Here is a 19,889-nt window from a genome sequence, read left to right as displayed (position 1 = left end):
GTCAGGAAGAGAAAAACAAATACTGTATGCTAACACATATATATGGAACCTTAAAAAAAAAATGGTCATGAAGAACCTAGGGGCAGGACAGGAATAAAGACGCAGACATAGAGAATGGACTTGAGGACACAGGGAGGGGGAAGGGTAGGCTGGGACAAAGTGAGAGAGTGGCATTGACATATACACGCTGCCAAATATAAAATAGATAGCTAGTGGGAAGCAGCAGCATAGCACAGGGAGATCACCTCGGTGCTTTGTGACCACCTAGAGGGGTGGGATAGGGAGGGTGGGAGGGAGACGCAAGAAAGAGGGGATATGGGGATATATGTACATGTATAGCTGATTCACTTTGTGAAAAAGCAGAAACTAACACACCATTGTAAAGCAATTATACTCCAATAAAGATGTTAAAAAAAAAATTTTCCAAAAAAAAAGAGAGGAACCGTAAGATCAAAGTTACCTACAATCTGCTCTTACAAAGCATATGTTTGGGTGGTGGGGGGGCTCGAGGGAAGTTCAGGTCAAGGTCAGCTGGTGCACTTGGGTTGTGGCTGCTGTTACCATTGCTGTTGCAGGGTTGAGTAATCAATTGTCTTAAAAAACAACTTGAATTGGTCTTAATTTTTTAATTACAGAAGTAATTAAAAGTATACATCCTTCATATCAAATTCAAGCACTGTAGAAGTGTACCCATAAAAACGGAGGGCTCCTCTCTGCCCCCTTCCCAGCCCACCCTCCTGAGAGCACCTCGATGAGGTCTGAGACATTTTCTTGCAGACTTTTCCTCGGCTTCAGGTTGCAGCCTTTGAACCCTCCTCTGACGAGCCAGATCCCAACGACTGGGTACGACACGTTAGCACCTCTGCTGCTTCTCCTGCACCCCCAGGACTCCTTATTGTCCTCAGTTTCTCTGCTTCCACAAGACTCAGTGGCAGATTTAACATAAGGCAATCCCGGTTTGGGAGTCTTGCCATTGGATTTGACTGCATGGACTGTCTAAGAATGCAGAGACTTTGGTTCTTATTTGTATGATCTTAATGTTTCCACGCAGGAGACAAATGGTAAATCTGACAACCCCACTGTGGTGTTAGCAAAGCATCCCAACTCAATCTGTTGAGCCCAATCTTTAATTTGACCACAGATACTGTTGGAAAGAAAGTAGAAGAGCAATGCGCATTATAAAAGCCGTCAGCCCTGTTCATGGGAACAGATGCCAGCGGTCTGCTCACATCCACTGGGGGAGGGGAAACAGGAGCAGTGCTTCCAGAAATAGAAATGTAGTGAAGTTAGCCCGGGGCCTCCGGTACCCTCGGTAAGGCAGCAGGCAGAGCCTCGTCTCTAATCTGCCCTTTCAGGCATCAATTTCTTGCGGGGTTTATCCAGATGACTTCAGATCTCACGCTGTGGAGGGCCTTGGGTATCTGATAGGCATTCAGGAAGAGCCACGGGTGGCAGGATGAGAGTGGCTTCCTGGCAGGCCTTTCCCCAAATACCCAGTTTGCTTTGAGTGGTTTGATATTTACTGGAATTAAGACCCTTTGGCCATTTCACAGTCCATTTATTTAAGGTATTTGAAACTCTCTCTGCAGAGCAGCTAAGGTTATAATATTAGCCTGGCTGACATCAGACCCTCTCTCGGGTTACCAAGGGTATTCTGAACACTTAGAGGTTATCCAACTTTAAATAGCAGTAGCAAGTTTTGTCCACATCTTGATTACAGCATTTATTACACTCCTTTGTAAACTATCTGTCTACCTGACTCTCTCCCCAAATAGAGAGTTACCTCCTGAGGGCAATGAATGTGTTTTAAGCCTCTTGGTGCTGCCAGCTCTTAGCTGGACATGGGGTACAGGTTTCAGGCTAACTCTGTTTTACTGGGCTTTTATTATATAGTATGTGTTTGTTTGGTGGCAGGTTTTTTGGTGGTAGTGGTGGTGGTGGTTTGTTTCAATGAACATAATTTGACACAGGATGTAATGGTTAGTTTTGTGTGTCAACTTGCTAGACTATAGTACCCAGTGATTTAATCAGACACTAATGCAGGTGTTTCTATGAAGATATTTTGTAGATGGAATTATCATCTACAACCAGTTGACTTTAAATAAAAGAAATTTTTCTCAATAATGTGGGTAGACCTAGCCAACCAGCCTTAAGCGTAAAAACTGAGGTTTCCTGGAAAAGAAATGCTGCCTTAAGACGGCAGCATCCAGTCCTGCTTGCGTTTCCAAGCCACCAGCCTGCCCTGTGGATTTGGACTAGCCAGCCTCCACAACTGTGTGAGCCAATTCCTTAATATAAGTATCTTTATATAAATAAATAAAATCTCCTATTGGTTCCGTTTCTCCGGAGAACCCTGACTGATACATATAATACACATAAGTTCATGCAAAACACAGCATTTATCTATCTATCTATCTATCTATCTATCTATTTATTTGGGTCACTCGACAAATATTTTTTGAGTGCTTGCCATGCTCCAGGTATTGTGCTCAGCCCTAAGAATAATAGGAGGAAGAGACCGTCCCTGAACTCAAAAAAATGGTTTGATTTAAGGCAAGTCCAGGGCTGTGCTGGAGGTTTCCTAAAGAAACAAACCCAGCCTAGAATCTGCAGGAACTGGACTCAGTGAGTCACCTGCAGCTGCCTTGGCCTGGGGCAGGGACAGCCTGGACTGGCACAGAGCCAAGAGGGAACAAAACACATTTGCCCAGGCATCCAGGGCACCTGGTTTTGTGGTGCCAAAATGGCAAGAAAAGACACCAAGCCAGGGGGAGGGAGAGATGTTCTGAGTGGTTTTTCTTGCTACAGGCAACCTTGAAGCTGAAAAAACTTTCCTCCCTACCAGCACCAATTCCCAAGAATTTCCCTTCCTGCCGCAATGCGATGACCTCACTTCCTTTCCAGGAGCCCCGGGGATTTCTCATCAGCCCAGAAGCTTCCGGGAAGGGCTGGCTTTGGGCTCTGTCATTACACCTTTGGCCCAGAGAAACGGCCTCAGCTCTTTGCAGCTTCTCCAAAAGTGGCACCTTTTAAATGAACCTTGGAAAGAATATGCAAGCCTGATGTTTGTGAGTCTCAGTTGGAAGATGTAGGAGAAAGCAGAGTGAGCACAAGACCAGCCAGAAAGTTCAGAGAAAAGGTACTCAGAGGTGTGTTAGCCTTTCGATGAGCCAGGTCCTGCTCTGACCAGGTTTATGCCCTGCCAGCCCCAGGTCTCTCTCCACAGGGAGAACATGGCACATTTTTCCTCCTCATCCTAGGGGCTAGTAGCAAGAAGTGAAGGCAAGGCTCAGATTAGGCATTGCTGCTCCTGTGAGCAGTTCAGGGTTCAGGCAGTACTGAGTGAGCCCGCAGAGCAGTGTTTATGAATGAGAAAAAAATGACACCTTCCTCCAGACACTTGACTGTTGTCTGCCATAAAATGGTCTCCATCAATATACAAATCTACGGGGCTTCCCTGGTGGCGCGGTGGTTGAGAGTCCGCCTGCCGATGCAGGGGACACGGGTTCGTGCCCCGGTCCGGGAGGATCCCACATGCGGCGGAGCGGCTGGGCCCGTGAGCCATGGCCGCTGAGCCTGCCCGTCCGGAGCCTGTGCTCCGCAACGGGGGAGGCCACAACAGTGAGAGGCCCGCGTACCGCAAAAAAAACAAAAAACAAAAAAACAAATCTACGAGGCAGAGGACTGAAAGATCATCTTTGGAGTTCTGCAAGGCACAACCATTCACCTGGCCCTGGGACCATCTAGGCTTCTTCTTGGGAGCCCTAGCCTCGAGCCATTGTGGTTTGCTTTACCTCAGGGAGCTGCTGTACTTGGGGGCTTGCCCGATTTAACTAAGAGGCATCCACAAGCCCAGATCTCTCCCTAAAGGGGACTCAATCCTCCACGGCTTTCCCTGGGGCTGAGGACGTCGGTGCTACCCACCTGGCAACCTGTGGTAGAATTTTCCAGGTTCCCACAATCATCTTACTCTTGCTTGCAAGTGCTTCTTCTATCTTCCCAGCATAGTTATTTATCTGAGAATCTCAAAAAACTTAACACCTCCTCGGCTGAAAAAGATGCTGCTAATTTTGATGGAGCCACGTCAGCCCAGGGTGAAGCCCAGAACGGTGACAGGCAGACCGGGTGTCCCCGATCCGCTCCCTCTTCAGGGGCTCATCCTGGGGATGCAAATGGTGGGTGAGTCACGCTCCGGACAAAGGCTCTGGCTGTGGACGAGCCACTCAGACTCCACTGGCCTCCAGCGGTCTCAGTGCTGAGGACACAGGCCCAGAGATACCTTCCTCTCAGCCTTGACTTGATCAACCTGGACCCTGTCACCGTTCTCCTTCTGAGAGAGAAAAAGGGCGCTCACCTGGTCCTCACCCCACCCTCTGTTACCGATACCCATTTATGTGATGTGAGGCAGAGAAGGATGCCTATCACAGCTCCAGAAAGACTCCACTCGGTGTTAAGGGGGCCCCTTTCTGGGAGTTCTGCAGACAGGTCACCACCAAACTTACCCCTCTTTCCGGCTGAGTCTTTGATTATCCACAGTTCTCCCCCTGTATTGCCTTCTATTCCTGGCCTGACAGGCTTCTTAGTAAAAGGAAAAGAAAAGCTACCCGGATGCATGCGTGCCCTCGGCAAAATGCTGCCGCCTTCTCTCTCCAAATACGCAAAGCTGTTTTCTGTGCTTTCGACTCATTCCCAGGAGTGGCCTTTCCCCCAGGCTTCTGGAAGGAATTGCTGCAAAGGAGTAGCCACATGAAAGCCTTAACAAGTGGCTGGGAGAGCGCTAATGGGTCCCGGTACGATTTTTGAGCATCGTCACGAATGGAAAGGCAACAGCGAGGTGAATTGCTCACTAACTGGGTGATTTGAGATGTCAATCATAATTCCTGCTTCATAAAGTTTCTTGAGAACTTTAAATGAGATGAGGTACTTGAAGTGCTTGGTGCACAGTGGGTACAAAATGAGCGCTGTTTTCACTCTTAGCAAAGTTTCGTATAAAGCCAAGCGACAGAGAGGCCCGTGTGGCATGCGTCACTAGAGTGGGGGGGGCTAAAAGCAGGGTTCCTGGGGACAGAACCCTGAGCTCAAAGCCCTCGTCTGCCACTTAATAGTGGTGTGGATTGCGTAGATCTCTTAACTTCTCTGCATTTTGTTTCCCCATCTGTGAAATGGGAGCAATGGTGATAGTGCTTTCCTCACAAGAATTCTTGTGAGGACTAAGTGAATCCTAGAGCAGTGCCAGGTATGGAAGGAAGCATATACACACGTTGATGGCTATTTTACTGTGTTATTACGCTACTGATGATTATTCCATTTCTGTGTGTGCACAAGTTGCCATGTCATCGCAGTTCATTCCTTATTTCACAAATATTCTTTCACGCATCCAAGATAAATTGTAAAATTATGTGCTGCAGGATTATAATTTTTCAGGGTATTAATAGGTGCTCTGTGGGGAAAAAAATGTAGTTTGGCAAATAGATAGGTGATCCTTTGGCTTAATGATGCTAAACAGGTATTTTTACTGCAGGATTCACAGAACACGTAACATGCTGAACACACTCCAAACAGAGGCCTTTTCTCCCACAGTGCCTCCCAGGTCTGGTGTCACCAGAACACACTTTGAGAAGTGCTGGCCTAGGATCAGGTAAAAAATAAGTCAGTAAGCTTCTCTGGCTGTAAGTATAGCAGGTAGGGACGTATAAAATGTGCTGTCGGAAGTAGCAGAGAGTCGAAGCGTCAGGAAAAGCCAGGCTGGGAAGAACATGGCGGAACTAGCCTGGGAAGGATGACAGTTACATTGCTGGGAGTTAGCAACACCCAAAGATAAAGCAGGCTGTAGCTCAGAACAAGTAAAAACTAAAAGTAAGGGGGACAAGAAGGTTGTGTGAGCTATCACTTCATTCTTTCTCCTAACTCCAAAATCAGCTTTTTATTGAGCACATACTGTACCTCACACACTGTCCTTGAAGCGGAATGCCCTGCGTGCCCCGGAGGATGGCACACTCATGAATGGAGCCAGCAGGGAGGGAGACAGGCTCTATGGAAAGAGCAAAGGGTAAAGAGCTCTGGGAGCTTGGGAGAGGAACATGCTCCAGGCAGGGGGGTGGAGAAAGGTCTCCAAAAGGATGTTCTTTGAGCTGAGTCTAGAAAAAGGCTTATTATGTCAGGCGGAAATGATAAGAGTGGTGTTTCAGGTATAAGAGGTCCCTTGAGCAAAAATGAAACAATACTGGCGGGATTTGGCGACAGGTGCACCGTGACCTTGGTTAGGGTGTGTGGGGACAGGGCAGGGACAGCCACAAATTCAGCCTGAAGAATATTGTCCAGACAAGATTGTGGAGTGCCATGAAGGCCACGCTTACATGCCTCATTCATTCATTCATTCAGCAAATATTTATTGAGCACCTACTATGGGCCAGGCACCATCCTAAGTGCTTAGGGATAGAACAGGGACACAACAAAGCTCCTGTTCTCCTAGAACTTATAATCCTGGTGTGGAGAAAAACAGTAAACAAATAAACATATAACACAACATCAGGTAGCAATAGGTGCTATAAAGCAAAATAAAGCAAGACTGGAAAATAGAGAGTGAATGAGGTGCTATTTTTAGACGGGGTGGCCAGGGGTGGCTAAAAGGAGATGACACTCGAACAGAAACCTGACTGAATTCCTGAATGAAAAGAGGGGGTCAGCCAAGCAAATAAGCAGAGGAATTATGTTCCCAGCAGAGGGAACAGTCAGCACAGAGGTCTGAGGCAGTGGGTACATGGAGGGTCCTGGAGCAAGTCCCATGGGTGGCTGGAGTGGGCTGTGTGAGGGGTCAGGAGGGAAGGACATCACTGAGGCCAGATGGGTCACTGCAAGAACCCTGCATTTTATTCAAGGTGTAATGGGATCTTGGGCTTTATTTTATTGGCAATTGGGGTGTTGAAGGTCTTGGAGCAAAATGGTGACAGAGTGATATGATGTGAGCTGTTGTTTTAGGTCAGTGGTTTTCCAGTTTGAAGGGCAAAAAGAAGTCTCACACAGAGATGTCATACTTCAGTCTGAAATCAAGGGACACTCCGGCTGAAGTGGGGATGGGAGTCCAGAGCCCCAACCACTGCCTCCTTCTCTTGCCTTCCCCAAGGACCCCGTGGTACCCTCAGAACTTGGTATCAGAGGGGTGGCTGGGCCAGGTGTGTGGAATGCCTATGAGCTACAGACACTGGAGGCAGGACAAGAGCTTGAGGCTTCTGCAATAACCCAGAGAAGAGAGGCTGGGATCTTAGGCTGGGGTAAAGGGAGTAGAAATGGAGCAGAGTTGATGAAGCGAATCTGTTCTATTCTGCTTGCCCCTCTCAGCTAATGTGCTGTGCATGCTGTGCACAGGTAAGAAATCAGCATATCCATGCCAAAGAGATGACCATCTTTAGGATTTGGCAGGGATGGTTTTTTTCTGGATGAGTGGTCTGCACAGAGATGAGGGAAGCTGCAGAGTAATTTCTACTCATTGGGAGGATACTATCAGATGGTTGGAATGGTCTCCTCTTCCCTCTCCCATATAAGGCAAATATTAAATATTGCCTCTTGGAGAAATCAAAGATGACACAAACAGATGGAGAGATATACCATGTTCTTGGATTGGAAGAATCAATATTGTGAAAATGACTCTACTACCCAAAGCAATCTACAGATTCAATGCAATCCCTATCAAACTACCACTGGCATTTTTTACAGAACTAGAACAAAAAATCTTAAAAATTTCTATGGAGACACAAAAGACCCCGAATAGCCAAACCAATCTTGAGGGAAAAAAACAGAGCTGGAGGAATCAGACGCCATGACTTCAGACTATATTACAAAGCCACAGTAATCAAGACAATATGGTACTGGCACAAAAACAGAAATATAGATCAATAGAACAAGATAGCCCAGAGATAAGCCCACGCACCTATGGTCAACTGACCTATGACAAAGGAGGCAAAGATATACAATGGAGAAAAGACAGTCTCTTCAATAAGTGGTACTGGGAAAACTGGACAGCTACATGTAAAAGTATGAAATTAGAACACTCCCTAACACCATACACAAAAATAAACTTGAAATGAATTAAAGACCTAAATGTAATACCAGACACTATAAAACTCTTAGAGGAAAACATAGGAAGAACACTCTTTGACATAAATCACAGCAAGATCTTTTTTGAACCGCCTCCTAGAGTAATGGAAATAAAAACAAAAATTAACAAATGGGACCTAATGAAACTTAAAAGCTTTTGCACAGCAGAGGAAACTATAAACAAGATGAAAAGACAACCCTCAGAATGGGAGAAAATATTTGCAGACAAATCAACAGACAAAGGATTAATCTCCAAAATATATAAACAGCTCATGCAGCTCAATATTTAAAAAACAAACAACCCAATCAAAAAATGGGCAGAAGGGCTTCCCTGTTGACACAGTGGTTAAGAATCCGCCTGCCAATGCAGGGGACATGGGTTCGATCCCTGGTCTGAGAAGATCCCACATGCTGCGGAGCAACTAAGCCTGTGTGCCACAACTACTGAGCCTGAGCTCTAGAACCCGCAAGCCACAACTACTGAGCCCATGTGCCACAACTACTGAAGCCTGCGCACCTAGAGCCCATGCTCAGCAACAAGAAGAGCCACAACAATGAGAAGCACGTGCACTGCAACGAAGAGTAGCCCCTGCTCACTACAACTAGAGAAAGCCCACGCACAGCAACAAAGACCCAACACAGCCAAAAATAAAATTAATTAATTAATTATTTTAAAAATGGGCAGAAGACCTAAATAGACATTTCTCCAAAGAAGAAACACAGATGACCAAGGGGAACCTAAAAATCTTCTCAACATCACTAATTATTAGAGGAATGAAAATCAAAACTACAATGAGGTATCACCTCACACCAGTTAGAATGGGCATCATCAGAAAATCTACAAACAACAAATGCTGGAGAGGGTGTGGAGAAAAGGGAACCCTCCTGCACTGGTGTACAGCCACTATGGAGAAGAGTATGGAGGTTCCTTAAAAAACTAAAAATAGAATTACCATATGACCCAGCAATCCCACTACTGGGCATATACCCAGGGAAAACCATAATTCAAAAAGACACATGCACCCCAATGTTCATTGCAGCACTATTTACAATAGCCAGGTCATGGAAGCTACCTAAATGCCCATTGGCAGACGAATGGATAAAGAAGATGTGGTACATATATACAATGGAATATTACTCAGCCATAAAAAGGAATGAAATTGTGTCATTTGTAGAGACGTGGATGGACCTAGAGACTGTCATACAGAGTGAAGCAAGTCAGAAAGAGAAAAACAAATATCGTATATTAACACATATATGTGGAATCTAGAAAAATGGTACAGATGAACCAGTTTGCAAGGCAGAAATAGAGACACAAATGTAGAGAACAAACGTATGAACACTGGGGGTGGTGGTGGGATGAACTGGGAGATTGGGATTGACAAATAGACGCCAATATGTATAAAATTGATAACTAATAAGAACCTGCTGTATAAAAAAATAAAATAAAATAAAATTCAAATATTTTTTAAAAATTGCCTCTTGGGTTTTATTATCTTCCATTTCCCCATCATTTTTGCCAGCTTGGTTGGCCTCCTCCATCCTCCTTGACTACATCAGACATGCTCCTGCCTCAGGCCCTTTGCATCTATTGTCCTTTCTGCCTTGGAGGCGCCACTTCAGAAATCCGATTGGCTGAGCCTTCACTGCCTTCAGGTTTCACTCAAATGTCACATCTCAATGAGGGCTTTCATGTCCACTCTACCTCCTTGACAGTTCCTAGCTCCTTTCCCTGCTTTGTTTTCTTTATTCCTTAGCACTTTTTAGTGTCTAATGAACTCTATATTTAATTTTTCAATATCTTTTATTGTCTCTCTCCTCTTATTTAGGATATAAGCTCTCTGAGAGCAGGGACCTCTGCCTATTTAATGTCCCCAAGGCCAGCAGTAGTATTTCGCATAATGGAAGTTTCATAGAGACTTATGGAGTGAAGGAAGGATTTTTCCATGCATGAGTAACTGTCACAGGGTCTGGAACCAGTTAAATAATTTAATACAAAGGACTTGTTACTTATATATTTTTTAAGGCAGCAAAACATTTATTGTGGACCATGTGGTGATCAGAGAATCATTATTTTATTCCCTGATTTGTTAAAAATACAAAACATATGCTAAACAAGGGGTATGGTAGTCCGCTTGAGGATGTGAGACTTTTTTTGACAAACATTTCCCCAGAAATACCCAGTGGCCAGTACTGTGCTAGGCACTGGGGTGCAGTGATGAGTGAATTTGGTAAAACATGCAATTTCTTCAAGCAATTCTAAGATGCATAACCTATGTCTGCAGCTCTCTCCCTCAGAGTCACTGTACTTACAGACAGCCTCCAACTGACAAACAGGTTGCGTTCTTAAGAAAGACTTACTTTTAATTCAACTGATGGAACTTGGAATACATTGTCTTATAGAACCTGCATGATCAATGGAGGAGAGTTTCACAGGCTGGGCTACAAAATCGCATTTAAGAATAATGCAATTGACATACCATAAATTCAAGATGAAAAACTGTAGAAAAGAATATTGTTGGATTACTAAACAAAATATAACTTGAGTTAGAAACTTTGTTGTTATGTATGTTGGGTGGCCACACTTGAGAAAAGCATTCGAAGATGTTGAAGAAAATCTTTGGCTTCCTCAAGGGAAGCTGAACTCTGGATTTTAATTTGGTGACCTCACATTGGATGTCTCATCCTGAGCCAGTGCCCTTTTCCCCCATTCCTCTCCTCTCTTGACTTTTCCTTGGTCTTTTCTTTCCCTTTCCCTTTGGCTGGCTGTGTACATCTTTATTTATCTCTGTCTTCTCTCTCTGAAGGTTGATGCATCTCCCCCCTCTTTACTGAGCATACGGCCTTAGTAAAATCTCCTCCCATTTTTCCCCCTTACAATAGAAAAAGGGCCACAGGAAGAAAGCCTATCAAGATCACCTGTTTGGAAGGATGTGGTCTTTCATCTGGATTTCTAGAGAGAGAGAGAGAGAGGGCCACAGGAAGAAAGCCTATCAAGATCACCTGTTTGGAAGGATGTGGTCTTTCATCTGGATTTCGAGAGAGAGAGAGAGAGAGAGAGAGAGAGAGAGGAGAGAGAGAGAGAGAGAGAGAGAGAGAGAGAGAGAGAGAGAGAAACGTTCTCCAGGTCCTTCAAAAACTGTGGCAAATTTAATACTTTTGGTGGTTTTTTGCTTTTCTGATTTCTTAAATTCATGTTATAAATAATCTTCATGACTTAGGTCAAGGGGATAGAATCAAAAGAGTATGAAGGTTTATATCTACTTTTCGCCTGCATAATATTCAAGGCAATGTAATAATGTACTATGTTGTAATGGGGTTCAGCTCTTCTCAGGAAGAAAAGCTAAAGATGTTTTAGGTCCTCACTGCTTCCACTCTCATAGAAATAAACTTTTACAGGGACCAGGAGACACCTGGTCCTGTCATTATCTAGGTGAGTCATAGGGTCAGTTTCCTAGGACTCCATTTCCTTATCTTTAAAATGTGGATAGTAGACCTGTACTTCCGATCTCATTAGACTGTTGACAGGAACAGATAGCCCAGTAGAAATGAAATTGCTGTTTAAGACTTGAAAACCCTAGAAGCCATGGTATTATAAATTATCAAAAAGTTAACTCTGGCCATCTCTGCAACGTTATGATAACCTGGATAATTTGGAAAGTCTCAGCCTTCTTACCTCACCCAGGGAAGTCCCAGGTTTTACGCAAGAAATTACTCAGGATCTGGTATTTGTTTTGGAACCATTTTCAATAACACAAGCAGGCAGTTTCAGTCTTAAGTGCTATGAAATGTATTTGCAAAAGGAGAGGCCAGGAAGAATAAATGCTATGTTGAGTGAATGCTAAATTTCATACCTGCATTTTTTTCTACTAACTGGGTTGGGCCATTCATTCCCACTTCAGAATTGGGAAGCAGGCACAAGCATTTAGAATATGCCCTAGGTGAAAATCTTCCTGTGTCAACTGAATCTGCAGTTGAATCTCAGGAGCCTTTCTTCCCCTGGGGCCTGACTCAGGTGTCTAGAATGTATACTTGCTCATACATAACAGGAGTATTCAGCTTTGTGATTATTTTTCTCCGCTGGGTTGTTTGGGGATTTCAGTTCACTCTGGGTAAATGATGAGTGTGTGTCCTTGTCGAATAAATGCTATGATGTATGAGAGTGCTTCATTAGGACACAAGCCATTTGTACCATTTCCTAGCCAGCCAGAGACCAGTATGGGTATGGCATCTTTTGCTCTAAGACTCACTTACACACCTGGCAGAGTGTTTCAGCTTATCAAGATCCTTTGTCGGAGGCAAACCTTGGTGCAGACAGAAGATACTGTGTGATGCTTTAAAGGGTCAGTGGGCAGAGAATCAGGAGCCCAACATCCTTGTCCTGAGCAAGTGACAGTGTGACTGTGGATGAGCCCCTTGTCCTCTCTGTGCTTCAGTATCTCATCTATAAAGGGTGAGGACTCTTCCAGCTCTACAAATGTCAAGAGGCAAAGTCAGTGTTATAGCACTACCTGTCCAGTTTACTACACATCTCACCAGCTGGCCCTTGCATATACAGGTAAATCAAGAGGTAGAAAACTGAGGCTGAATGGGCCAAATAGAGATCTAAGGCAGATTTTATAGGCCGTTTATAATGCTTATTAAAAGTTTTATTTTGTTGCAAATCTTTGAAAATCAGGAGACCTCCTATAAGAATCTAGATTTCTGGTTGCTCTTGAAAAATCAAAAGATCTGGCCACATTGGGCCCAGATTCCAAAATAGCAACCATTAGCTGGAGCTGGGAGGTGGCTGTTCCCTTTGGATCAGGCACATGCTCTTCATTTTGCCACAGTCCCTACCACTCTCTATTGCCACCTACACATGGTCTACCTTATGGTACCTTTCTGACGCCTGTAGACATTTTGAAATAGTAATAGTTGCCCTAATATCTCTACCTATCCCAGATGTATTAACTTCCACTTTCAGTACCTTTTCTAAAAGGAGATTTTCTGCAGATTGAGAGAGGGGGGAAGAGAGAGAGAGAGAGCTCATTAACATTCTGGCATAAAGTAGGTGAGCAGATCACTGCTCTCCAGACAGGAGGATCTCAGAGTCTTGGTGAGGAGGGAGAAGGGCTGAGAGGCCCAGGGATACCTGTGGAAGGGCAAAGAGTTAGGTAGAGCAGCTCTTTACAATAGAAATATCATGCAAGCCACAAATGCAAGCCAGATATGCAACTGAAAATTTCTAGTAGCCACCTTAGAAGGAAGTGAAAAGAAATAGGTGAAACATTTAACTGAACATACCCAAAGTATTTTCATTGCATCATGTAATCAATTTAAAAATTATTAATGAGAAGGACCTACTGTATAGTGCAGGGAACTATACTCAATATCTCATAATAACCTACAGTGGAAAAGAATCTGAAAAAGATTATATATATACACACACATATATATGTATAACTGAATCACTTAGCTGTACACTTGAAACTAACACAACATTGTAAATTAACTATACTTCAATTTAAAAAAATTATTGAGATATTTTACATATTTTTCACACTAAGTCTCTGAAATCCAGTGTATATTTTATACTTGCATCTCTTCTCGGTTCAGACTAGCCACATTCCAAGTGTTTATAACCGCATGTGGGAGTGGCCACCATAGTGGACAGCACGGAGGCAAGGAACCCCCTTCTCATTGTTGCCCAGAGCTCTTGCTAGCTACGGAATGGGATTCAAAAGGGAACCTCATGTATGAGGGTTCACTATGCACTATACAAAATACAAATATGACTTGCTTTCTTTTAGTTTGTGTGTCTCACTTAAAAAGATAGCTAGAGCCCAGGGAAACACCATTGAAAAGGTATTGCAACTGGTACCCAACTCTGTCTCCTACCATTGCATGTCCCTGGACTTAGTATTTTTTAGCTTCAGTTTTCTCATCTCTAAAGTTGGTAATGATTGTATTTACCTTAAAAGATTGTTGAAAAATTCATGAGAGTGCTTTACAAACAGTAAATAGCTATACAGGTTTAATAAAAAGAAAAATAGCTATATTTTATTGAATGTTAGCCTCTGTGCTAACACTTTGCACATCATTGTAATCTTTATAATACCCTTATCAAATGATATTATTATGCAGACTTTAAAAAGAAGAAACTGAAGTTTGTAGAAATTAAGTGTCTGTGCAAAGTCACACAGGTAGTGAGTGGCAGAGCCAACTATGGCTTTGAAAATAGGCTGGATTATACTCACGGTATTACTCTAGTTAGAGAGCGGTGAGAGAGAGAAAGAATAAATCTTACCTTTCACTTTCTTAAGTGTTTTCAAGATGAAGAAACTGAGCTTTATAATTATATTCAGATCACACACGCAGCAAATTAATGGCCCTGGTAATTTAGAATTGAACAATATCTAGAGCTGTCATTCTGGTTTTAAGTCCACTGAACCTTCTGAGCCAAAGGAATCTCCTGATTTTTGAGATTATTTTTAATTCCAAAAATGAAGAGCTAACCCCTTTGAGGTCGAACCTCTTCAGTGGAGGAAATGAATGCATAGGCCCCGCAGGTAAATTCATTATCATTTGTTGATTCTGCCTCTTCTTTGCTCAAGTGACTTCAATAATACCAGTCCATCCCAATTCTTCCTACTTCCCGGGAGGTGAGTTACCACTTCTATAACGAGATGATTTATCATCAACATTTCCAGCTCCAGCCTGACTTATGCAAATATAGATAAGAAAGACCACTTGTGTTGAACTTCCTCCACAATTGCGCGCAGACTCAGTGTGAGCTGAGGCATTATTGACTCCAAAAGGATATTGTTTTTATCACAGCAAATGATGTGACTGGTGTTAGTCTACATTTTTTTCAATGCATCCCTGCCAAACCTTCTCACCAGGTGGGCCCCTCTCCTGCACACACACTAATCTTCCCCAGTGAGGCCCCCTTGTATGCGCGGCCCCCACCGCCTGGAGTGCCATGTCCTTCAGTCTGTCTCATCCAAAGAAGTCTGTCCTTCAAGGAGCACTCAGCTGAGGTCAGGAATCCGATGATTTCCAGCTGCATTGTTCCTATGTCTTTCACTTCCAAGCACATATTGCCTGTACCGCTCATTTTAGCCCATCTCTTGCTCCACTGTGTTTTGTCACTGAAGTAGCTCGTGTGTATGTTTTTACCCAATGAGATGAAGATTCCTTGAAGACAGGCCCCCCGTATCTACAGTGTTTTACACTTCAGCATCACCTAAAATATTTTATTTACTGACCCCCCTGAATATACTTCTTCTGTATAATGGTGCTGGGTTATAAGAGGTGTGTAAGATCTGCTGAATTAAATAAGATCTGCTGAATTAAATTAGAAAACCATGTAGAATAGTGAGTTCTTCCAGTGGTTACAAAGCTCTGCCATGATGTCAAGGTTCTTAATTGTCTCATTCTCCTTCCCTCTCTGCCCATCTCTTGAAGGTGAGATACTAAATCTTGCGGTCTTTCCATTTTTTACATCTATTTAAGAGTACTTTGATAATGCTAGTCCCCACTTACAATATGTGTTATTAATATCCTCCAGCAAAAGACTGAATTATCTTGTGAAGTATATGATCAGAGTAACATGGAAAGCAATAAAATTGGTATGGATATAGAAAAACTTTGCTCCAGGTGAAATGGAAAAACTAATTGAAAACTATGACTCAGCCACCTGCATTTTTCCTGGTTTAACAAAACAGCACAGAATGTACAGTGGCCGTGAATAAACTCTTAGTGTCCTTCCAGGTAATGAGTAACTGTGTGTGACTAAGACAGGATTAGGAGAAAGTCTCGGGCCTTGGGAAAGAAAAAAGTTCCCCTGACTAGCTAGATAACTGGGTACTTCCAGTTCTGGGAAAGATGATCATATCAGAGGCTTCAGGGACATCAGTGTTCTTGTTTGTCAATAAGAACCTATAAGGAAATGTTATTGTCTCTAATTAAAAAATAAGTACAGTGATAAAATTCAGGGATCTGTAAATTCCTTGAGGTCCAGGGGGTCCTTATTTCATTTACCCTTTTGTGGGGCTTTTCATATTTTCATGGAGTTGTGTTGTGAAGTCAGCAAATACCAGGGCACAGGTAAAGCCAAATGTTCCTTTGGGGTCTGGGTTTTCAGGTCCTTGGAGAATAGACCAGGCTGGCAGCCTTCATGAGAACAGACACACGGGTTTACCTTTGAGTAATACAATTAAATTCCTAGGCGAAGACTGTTATCAGCAGTCCCTAAGCCCAGCCCAAACCCTGAACTCTCCCTCCCACTGTCATGGTTATTTCAACAGGTAAACAGAACCACTGGCTAATTTAACGCACTCTACCTGCCTTGGGCTATGTTAAAGTTATTTGACTTTCTAGCCTCTGGAACTGGGGCTTTGGTTTGCTTTCAGAAAAAAAAAAAAAAAATCAGAAACCAAATGATTTCTTCTAGCAGGTTCTCTTCTGAGAAGACTGAGAGAGAGAGAGAGTGCTGGTGCCCCTTTTTCCTCTTACAGAATCAGCCACCCTTCAGATACGCTGACAATCACCCAGGTCCAGTCCACCCATATTCCACGCTGTGAGGGGCTTCCCTTGCCAGTCTAGGAATCCTTCTGATGTCCCTCAGTTCCTCACTCTCCATGAGTTGCTGATCTAAAGAATCAGCAACTCATGTCAGCTCTACTTCCAAAGACCCCAAATCTGTCGGCTTTCCAGGTCTGATTCAGTCACCCAATCACCGTCCGACCCCATCTGTCCTCCCACATCAAACCCTGCCCCGTCTCCCTGCTCCACTAAAATCCATTCTTCCCACAGCAGCCTAAGTTATCCTTTGAGAATATAATCAGATTATGTGGCTCCCCTGTTTCAAACTCCAACTGTTTCCATTATGCCTAAAGAAAAATATGAATGTCTCTCCTGCCTTACGGAGCCATCTGCCATCTGGTCCTCTCGTGCAGACAGGACCGACCTCTTCTGGCACCACTGTCCCCTCCCTGGACACCCTAGATTCTTTCCATCACCAGATCCCACAGAGCTCGCCTCTGCCCACCTTCCTTGGCTGCTGCTCTGCCTGGAATCCTCTTTCCTCTGATCTCTGCACTGATGGTTCATCCTTCTTTCTAAGCTCGATTTACTGTTATCTCCTCATGGAAGCCTTCCCTGGTGTCCCACTATAACAGAAGCTCCTCATCACCCTCTACCACATCACCCTAAATCAATTCTCTGCAGATCACTTATCATAATCTGATAGGTTCTTATTTATCACCTTAAATGTATTTAGCATTCATCTTTCTCCATTAAGATATTTTTTCTTACTCAACCTTATATCTCCAGCGTCTAGAACAGAGCCTGTCACATAGTGGGTACTTAATATGTATCTAGTCATCGACTAGATAAATCGTAATGACTAGATAAATAGTAAGTGTCACGGCCAGTGGCCATTCTGTAATGGTATCTATTGAGCATCTACAGTAGGCAGGGTCGTAACCTCATATTACGATGACGTGGCCAGTTGCAATTTAGGTATAGCTTTCTCCACATTGTCTCGTTTGATCCTTGTGGGAAACTGTGGGGAAATTAATGAAAAGGAATCACAGGACCTTGCTGCCAAGAAGCTATAAGCTGCTTTCTAATGGCAGAAAAAGGAATATGCATGTTAGACGTGTAGTGCTTTGCTTGTTAGAGGCTCAGCAGGACCCACTGAGCCTAAGTGGAGATCAGGCACGTGAGACCAGGACCCACGCATAGTTTCCAAGCATTTATTTGCACAGCTGAGCTGCATCATCTTGTTTTTCAGCTGAGGGAACAAGGAAGAGTTTAATGAATGAGGGATGGATGCTAAGGGAGCAGTGGGGGAAAGAGGAAGGGCATGCAAGACAGGGAGGGAGGCCTGGCCGGGCTTGAGCCCTGAGGGAGGACAAGGCCAGAGCCAGAAGCTGAGGAGCTGTTGGCAGGAGAGGGAGTTTTGGGTGCTCAGGCAGAAGCAGAGGGGCCTTGGGATGCAGAATATAGAAAACGACACGGGGCAGGTGAGGGCGTTTTCCTTACCTCTGCAAGGAATGTGGCGTGGTCGCAGCATGAGGAGGGATCACAGGAGACACAGAGCCGGGGTGCTTGCAGGAGGGGCAGGGGCCAAGGCGCGGCTTTGTGCCACAGGAAATCAGGCCGAGTGAGGGCGTTTCCATGGGGAATATCACGATCACGGCACTCTGCTCTGAGCAGCACCAGAGTCCCAGGTCCACTAAAAGCATCCCGAGGACACCGAAGAGGTCTGCATGGCCTTGGCTCTGAAAGCTCACAGAGGCCCCAGCCAGCAGCTGTCCCCTGGGACAGGTAGGGCCAAAGCCAAGACTTGGATCCCCAGTAGAGGGGTTGGCACACGGGGTACCAGCAGAGTGGCAGTTTCCAGTGACCAGCGAGCCATGACCATGCACGAGCTGTAAACTGTTTTTTGAGCACACTCAATGCGTCCCGTGGACCCTCCCCAAATAAGTAAAGAGATTTTGAGAAAGGAGAGGCATGGAGGGCTGGCATTATGGAGGTGGAGCATTAAGCTAGCAAAATTTGGGTGAAGATGTGATTTAATTGGCCTCACTGGCTGGTGAGTCCTGGGGACATTTGGTTACATCCCTGCCAAGGAGCTCAGTAAACAGGTTCAGACCTACTCAATTGGGAGGCAATTAAGTACCAAGGCCAAGGGGGAGCCAGAGGCAATGATGGGCAGGACAACGGCCCTGTTGTGGCACCCAGCCCTCCGTGGGCTGCTGGGATGGTGCTCCAAGCCCGCCAGCTGCTCTACTTCTGCACTTAAATAGACATAATTAATAACAAGAGCTAATTGTAATCATTTCTGCCTAAGTTTACAGACTATGGAAAAGAGTTTCCTGCCCTGCCATGGCACCGTTAACTCCCACAGAAAGTGCCCCAGATTGACCAAAAGGGTTCCATTCAGATTGGGTCTGTGAAGTCACTTACTAAGGGGTTAACTATAAATGTATGTAATTGCCTTCCACATCACTAACAAAGAAACTCAGCTTTCTTCCTTAGAGGGCAGAGACTGGAACTTATGCATATTTATTTATTTATATTTATTTTAATTTTTATTTTATATTGGAGCATAGTCAATTAACAATGTTGTGTTGGTTTCAGGTGTACAGCAAAGCGATTTAGTTTACATATACATGTATCTGTTCTTTTCCAAATTCTTTTTCCATTTAGGTTATTACAGAATACTGAGGAGAGTTTCCCTGTGCAATACAGTAGGTCCTTGTTCATTATCTATTTTTTTTTAACATCTTTATTGGAGTATAATTGCTTTACAATGGTGTGTTAGTTTCTGCTTTACAACAAAGTGAATCAGCTATACGTATACATATATCCCCATATCTCCTCCCTCTTGCGTCTCCCTCCCACCCTCCCTATCCCACCCCTCTAGGTGGTCACAAAGCACCGAGCTGATCTCCCTGTGCTATGCGGCTGCTTCCCACTAGCTATCTATTTTACGTTTGGTAGTGTATATATGTCGATGCTACCCTAGACATAGAGAATGGACTTGAGGACACGAGGGGGAAGGAGGAAGCTGGGATCAAGTGGTTATCTATCTTAAATATAGCAGTGTGTACATGTCAACCCAAACTCCCAGTCTATCCCTCTCCCCCCCTCCCCCGTAACCATAAGTTCATTCTCTAAGTCTGTGAGTCTGTTTCTGTTTTGTAAATAAGTTCATTGTTAATCCCAAACTCCTAATTTACCTCTCCCCCCCACCTTTCCCTTTTGGTAACAATAAATTTGCTTTCAAAGTCTGTGAGTCT

The 19,889-nt window shown here is 44.1% G+C and overlaps 1 protein-coding gene across 4 annotated transcripts in view; it reads left to right on the top strand.

Moving 5' to 3' along the window:
• Nucleotides 1–19,889, top strand: part of ITGB6 (integrin subunit beta 6) — a 147,839-nt gene that overhangs the window by 11,223 nt on the left and 116,727 nt on the right. For 3 of the 4 annotated variants that reach the window (XM_028478358.2, XM_028478347.2, XM_028478357.2), the window contains exon 3: nt 19,297–19,337. The exons of the other annotated variant lie outside the window; for it this stretch is intronic. The gene's annotated coding sequence lies outside the window, so the exon portion shown is untranslated. The remainder of the gene's footprint in view (nt 1–19,296; nt 19,338–19,889) is intronic. 4 annotated transcript variants of the gene reach the window in all.

This window comes from Physeter macrocephalus, chromosome 2 (assembly GCF_002837175.3).
Source record: "Physeter macrocephalus isolate SW-GA chromosome 2, ASM283717v5, whole genome shotgun sequence".
NCBI lineage: Eukaryota > Metazoa > Chordata > Mammalia > Artiodactyla > Physeteridae > Physeter > Physeter macrocephalus.
The sequence above is the reverse complement of the archived record's forward strand: the minus strand, read 5'-3'. Positions and strand labels throughout refer to the sequence as shown.